The sequence below is a fragment of the Etheostoma cragini genome, chromosome 16, assembly GCF_013103735.1.
Source record: "Etheostoma cragini isolate CJK2018 chromosome 16, CSU_Ecrag_1.0, whole genome shotgun sequence".
Lineage (NCBI taxonomy): Eukaryota > Metazoa > Chordata > Actinopteri > Perciformes > Percidae > Etheostoma > Etheostoma cragini.
Genome location: NC_048422.1, coordinates 16129143 through 16135142, shown reverse-complemented (window position 1 = coordinate 16135142; position 6000 = coordinate 16129143). Strand labels below are relative to the sequence as shown.

At 41.5% G+C, this 6000-nt stretch overlaps 1 protein-coding gene across 1 annotated transcript in view; it reads left to right on the top strand.

The window, feature by feature from the left end:
* The first annotated feature begins 185 nt into the window (after window positions 1-185).
* brinp1 (bone morphogenetic protein/retinoic acid inducible neural-specific 1) overlaps window positions 186-6000 on the top strand; it is a 106215-nt gene continuing 100400 nt past the window's right edge. Inside the window, exon 1 of the mRNA XM_034896350.1 lies at window positions 186-613. The gene's annotated coding sequence lies outside the window, so the exon portion shown is untranslated. The remainder of the gene's footprint in view (window positions 614-6000) is intronic.

Below are 6000 nucleotides of genomic sequence, written 5' to 3'. Positions count from 1 at the left end.
CCCCCCCCCCCTTAATTAGTCACGATCAATTGATCTATGATGGTCAACCTACAGCCTTGGTGTAAACCAGCAGGGGAAAAAAAAGTCACGACAAGGCTTCTTATCCTCATCCCCCCTCAGTTCCCTCGCCTTCCGCCTCATCCAGTCCAGACCCACCCCTTACTGTCTGCCATGACCGTCCTCTACAATGCAAGACTGTATTCTTTGTACCTCCCCTTTCTCGCCCTCACTCTGTTCATCCTAGCCTCCCTTCCTAGATATCCATCCCACACCTCTCCACCCGCAAACGGCTCCTACGGTGAGAAAAAAAAGAGAACAGAACAGTTTCAAACACGTCGGCATAAATCTCCCATCCAGAGCTCCCTGTTCTCCTTCCCCTCCTGACGGACTTCATTACTTTATTCCTCTGCGCGCCAATGCCCGAGACCACGCCGAAACGAAGGATTTTTTCCCCTTGAGCATGAAAAGGATTGCAAAATCATCCGCAATCCAACATCAGCGACTGAGCTACCAGCATGAGCACTGGATACATACGCTCCAGCAGAAGTTGTTGGCTAGAGAACTAACAAATCTTGGACCACAAATACCGCTAAGAGGGGAGAGTCAGTTTTAGGTAAGTAGGCTGTACGGTTATCCGGCTACGACCGGTAACGTAATAATAGGGTATCTTATATATTTTCTTTTTCTGTCCATCACTGACCACGAGGTAGTAGTCGGGTAGGCAGGGCTACATTGTGGCACAATTATGGCGATGTTGCGTGGTCAGCATGTTACTTAGGTAGCCGGTGGTGTCCTATTCAGGATGGAGGCAATTTGTTCTTCTCACTGTGAAGCTACCTTTTTATATACATGGTGTGCAAGTTCTTACAAGCTCCACCCGGACGGAATGTCGACGGAGTGTTCTGAGGCTATTAAAAATAAGATGACTTATCTCATGTTCTAAACCCATCATCTCCAAACATTATGCTAATCAGTTATTATCTCGATTATGTGCACTCGACTGCGTTCTCTCTGCACGTTGTGAGACAGCATCTTCCCGCGGTGATGCTGCAGAAGTGCGGAAATAGAGGAGCATGAAACACTGAGAAAAACATTGATCTCACATTTTGGGGGTTCGCATATTACGCAGACCTGCCGCGGCTTCGATGAATGGCATCACAGGGGCAACATTCAGAGGTGCATTAGCAGGCCTGCACAATACTGTGCATCAATATTTGTATTCGAGCTAATTCTGTTTGCAGTCCAGTCGTGGCTTTTACCATCCATGTTGATCAATTCATTCCGGAAACTGCATGGTCCATAAACTAAAAGTGAGTGTCATCACAGCTCGGATATAGGATATGGAATGAGTTGCGGTCATGCGCCCTGTTATGATTTTTTTTTTTGTTGTACATTCCGTGTTATGGATTAATTACTGCCTGTATTGAATTCTGTGAAAGCAGATAGTCAGCTGAATCTGTGATTCTGTGTATGTGCTGGTCTGTGTTGGACGTGGCTCCAAGCGTGCGTGGAAGAAAGCAAGCACGGACATGCTTGTTTTATTGTGTGTGTGCGAGCGTGCGTGCGTGTGTGCGTGCGTGTGTGTCACCAGTGAGAAGTTGCCGTTCCGTGTTCCCTCAAGTTACATTGATTGCTGTTCCACTGACTAACTGCGGGGGGAGCTCATACTCTTTTACACTAGGTGTCAATATGTTGCTCATGGCAAGATAACTGTGTATGATACTGATACCAACTCTATGAAATTAGAGAAGTGGCTTCTGTTTGAAATAGGTCCGGAAGCATTTATCTGCACTTCCATGACTGCCACTGCAGTTTTTGTTCTGTTTTTGATTGTTTCTCTTTGGAAAGCAGTTAGCTAATTAGCTACATTCATTTGTATTAACAAATATACTGTATACAGGAAGCAAATGCATGTTATGCGTATTTGATTGCTAGGTTTAGAGTACTAGACATCAGTCTAATAAAAAAAAGGTCACAGTGAACAATAAAAGATCTCTATCTAACTAAAACACAGTAGAGCTTGGCCTTTAAAGATTAGTTGAAACATTTTCTGTTTGGTACCCAAAGATGAATAATTCTGCATACAGTACTGAAAGTAAAACTTAAGCTTTAATGTTTGGAATTGACATTATGTTGAAAGCAAGTCAATCAATACTGCAGTAGGGTTCTGCCTTCGTCTCCAAATGTGCAGTGCAGAATTGCATTGGCAGCGGAAATTGCAGAAGAAAAGCTGCCCTATTCAGAATGCCTCATTCAATCTGGTGGCCTTTTCAATGGCAAAACGCTGGCAACATGGAATCCTTTTCAGAGGGAAGGCATTCCACATCATATTGCCAAAATAAAAATGCCAGCAGTAGCTTAAAGCTATCCTTGTGTCATGGCTTAAGATGACCCAATGTTGATGAAAAGAGAACATGCAGCACCAGGAGTCCTTTTTACAGACCGTGGAAGTGCAGCTTTCTGATGAATTGTCTGAAAAACATGTGGCTGTGCTTCTTTAAAGGTGAGGAAATAAACAAGCCATAAACTTAATTAGTGAATGGATTATATAATTACACTATATTGTGTATGGATATCAGTGCCGGTGCTTCCTTTAGGATTTGTTTTTAGCAGTGGCGGCAGGTCTGTCCGAACAACAAAGCAGAAATGCCGTACGAGGGCGGGAGTTTCAGCTAGGTGGAAAGCTAACGCTAGATGGCCATCTGTCCGATCCATCCTGCTTGCAAATGTCCGATCATTAGACAACAAGCTGGACTACATCCAACTCCAACTACCAATAAATAAAAACTAAACTCCTAGCGTGAGTTCAGAGACTGCTGTGTGTTTTTGTTTTTGTGGAAACATGGCTGAACAACAATGTACCGGACTCCGCTATCTAGCTAGCAGGCCTGCTAGCAGGTGCTGCTCTCACGGGTAAGACTAGTGGAGGTGGGCTGTGTTAACTACTGCTTACCGCTGGTGGAATTTGTGAATTCTAGATGCCGACCATTCTACATTCCACACACATACATTGGGAGTGGACTCTTTGAGCAGTGAAGCAGATGCATTCTGGGATTTGGTGTCTTTCATCCACATGAGCCAAAAACACTTTTTCGGCTTTTCCGGGTCTAGAAGGCACCAATTTCAAAAAAAGAAAAAAAAGAAATCACATTTCTACTACATAAGTTACCCAATTTAAAGATTCATCTTTCCAATAGTGTAACATCCCTTTAACATCTACAACAGGTCTAAAAGATCAATTTTACAAGGATTTCTTCATAGGGAAACACAAACCCAAATGACTACATCTATAGACTTTTTCCAGTTTATATGATATTACACTGACTCACTTACCGTTTTAGTGTTTCCAGATGGTTGATATAAGGTTGATGAACTGACAGAACTGACAAGATAAACGTCCAATTAGAACGGACACATCGCGGTGACGTTTTTGGTGGAGCTGTGAATAGTTGATTCACAAGAGAGCAAACGTGTTGACAGTAAACTACATCAACACAACAGTGTGTGGACTTAAACTGGATGGGCCCAGTAACCTCTGAATAGTTGTACTTGTTGTTAAATTGCAATGTGAGCGACAGACAACGGTGCATTATGTCGGCAGCATCATTTAAAAGGCAACTACTACTAAATTGTGCGTCTGCCCTATTTCTGTTACGGTGCCAGCAGAAATATAGAGGAAACACTGGATATTATTTAAAAACGGCACACTACTAGTAGTGCATTGGCAGAACCAACCAGCTCTCTGTTACTGTCTTTTGTATTCTTGTATTGGCATGGCATTGTTTTTATGTGGGGGAGGACTGCAGCTGTAGTGGCCAGAAGGCTGCCTCCCGAGAGGTTTGGAAAAAAAACAGTTTTTATCGTAAACAAACAACAGTGTCACATAATGATGTGACAGAATCCCACAGAACTGTTGGTTTGCTTACAATATTTTGGAGAGGCAGCTAAATCAGTTGACCTCCACCAGGGCCTGTCTGACCTATGTGTTGCTGCTATCAGTCTCGTTAGACCACATGGGGCCTAACCGTGCTTGTATAGTCCGATGTTCAAAAAGAATTCTGCCCCCGTAGGCTCATAATTATAGGGTTGGTGGCTGATCACAAGTGGTTAATTGCATTCTTGAAACCATGGAATTTAAACCATGTTAAGCCTTGATTAACAATTCCAGAAGGACATTTTGTTTGAGTTTTTTTCTTTTTCTTTTTACAATGGCCTTTAAAAAAACACATCTGAAAATTCATGTGGAGGGATGCCCTCTCACCCCCAGGCACAGTACATAAACTGTATTAAAACATTGACTTATTATCTGAGAAGTCAACCATGGTTTTGAAATCCTTGGCTGCATGTACTGCTATCTTTGTCAGCTACTGGAGCTACACATTTTGGGCTCTGTGTGAAGCCTAGGGGGAGCAGAAAGCAGGCTCAGAAAAACATCACAACACTGACAATTTTATTGTTATAAACTATTTAGGCATTCAATCCACACAATTTGTCATCTGAATGCAGCCTGTGTCCAGTCTTTCTGCATCTCCCTCTTTCTCTTCCTTCACAGTGGGTAAACACAGTCTGAACATCTGTGAGGGAACATAAGCACAGTTACAATTAAGAAATACATTGTGCAAAAGTTAACAAACAGAAATCAATTATTTATCAAATAAATAGACAAGATACGATACAACATTGTCGCTTTACACTGAAATTCATTTTGCGTTTCTGACCAGCTCCGCTAAAAAAAACAAATAAAAGTACACACAGATTTAGACAACAAATACACATATACACATACAGTATGCACTTTCAATTTCATGTCTGGAGGCAAAACCTTTTGTGGCTTGCCTTCTAACTGCTGATGAACCAGAATATGATGTTATGTAATAATCATTAATTATTAAGTTAATTTTGCAGGAGCTGTAGTGGTAGAGTTTTGCAGTGGAATTATAATTTTTGCAGCATTTTCTTGTGTTGTGGGTTTACCATTAGACATGAAAAAGAAAATCCGCTGATTGCCTAAATGTTGCACTGGCATCATTTGAATAATATTTAAGAGCTGTGGTTGCTAAATGTTTGTAAGTAAAACCGTGTAAGTAAAGAGGTTCTTTCAAATGTGCAATATCAGACCTTGCATATTTGGTTAACATGTACAGTCCTCTGCAAACTATTAATCCTGACCTAACATTTGGTGGTTGCCAGGTAGCAGACATAATTGAGCTACTACAAACCTGACCCGCGTACCACTGAGCACTGCTAGGAGCTCAGTTATTACGCCTTAAAAATAGGATAACTCTGACAACACAGTAATAACTACAGTCATTTATCTAGCTTGACACCGCCGTGGTCTTTGCTAGCTTGGTGATAGCTGAGGTTGGACATTCATCTGAATGTTCTGCCCCATGTTACTGTGAGTAGGAGAGGGAAAGGGTGTGATATGTTTTGATTTGCCGTGGTCTTTCACATTACTGAACATTAGACGTCTGCACTGGCCAGCGATTCCACATTGAACCTTTTAACTTAATTTGCCTCACTGTTGCCTCCCATGTTCCCTCAGCAATGTAATTTGATCTGCTCCAGTCTAGAAGTTGTGTCTGAGGTCTCCTAAACAAAATACAGTCTTCTCAGACGTAAAATATCTTCAGGCCCCAATTTGTACGGAGATGAAATCCAGCTGTGGCCAGGATTTAGCAATTTGCCAAAGTGTTGGCAATATTTTCTTTTCCACCTGCATCCGTTTTCTAATGTTTTGGGTAGCCATTGCATAATTATATTTAAGAGGAAATGTTATGCTTTGTGGATTACGTTCTATGTCAGCATATCATATTGATATGTGATACATGTTTACTGTTTGTTGAACATATCTACAAAACATTTTAACTATTAATATAACAATAACAACTATAAACTATTAATAATAGATCCATTGATTATGTATAACTTGAAAAGGGTTGCTAGATGAACACACAGAGACTCACCACTCACCTCTGAAGTTTCCCTCAGCTATATGGG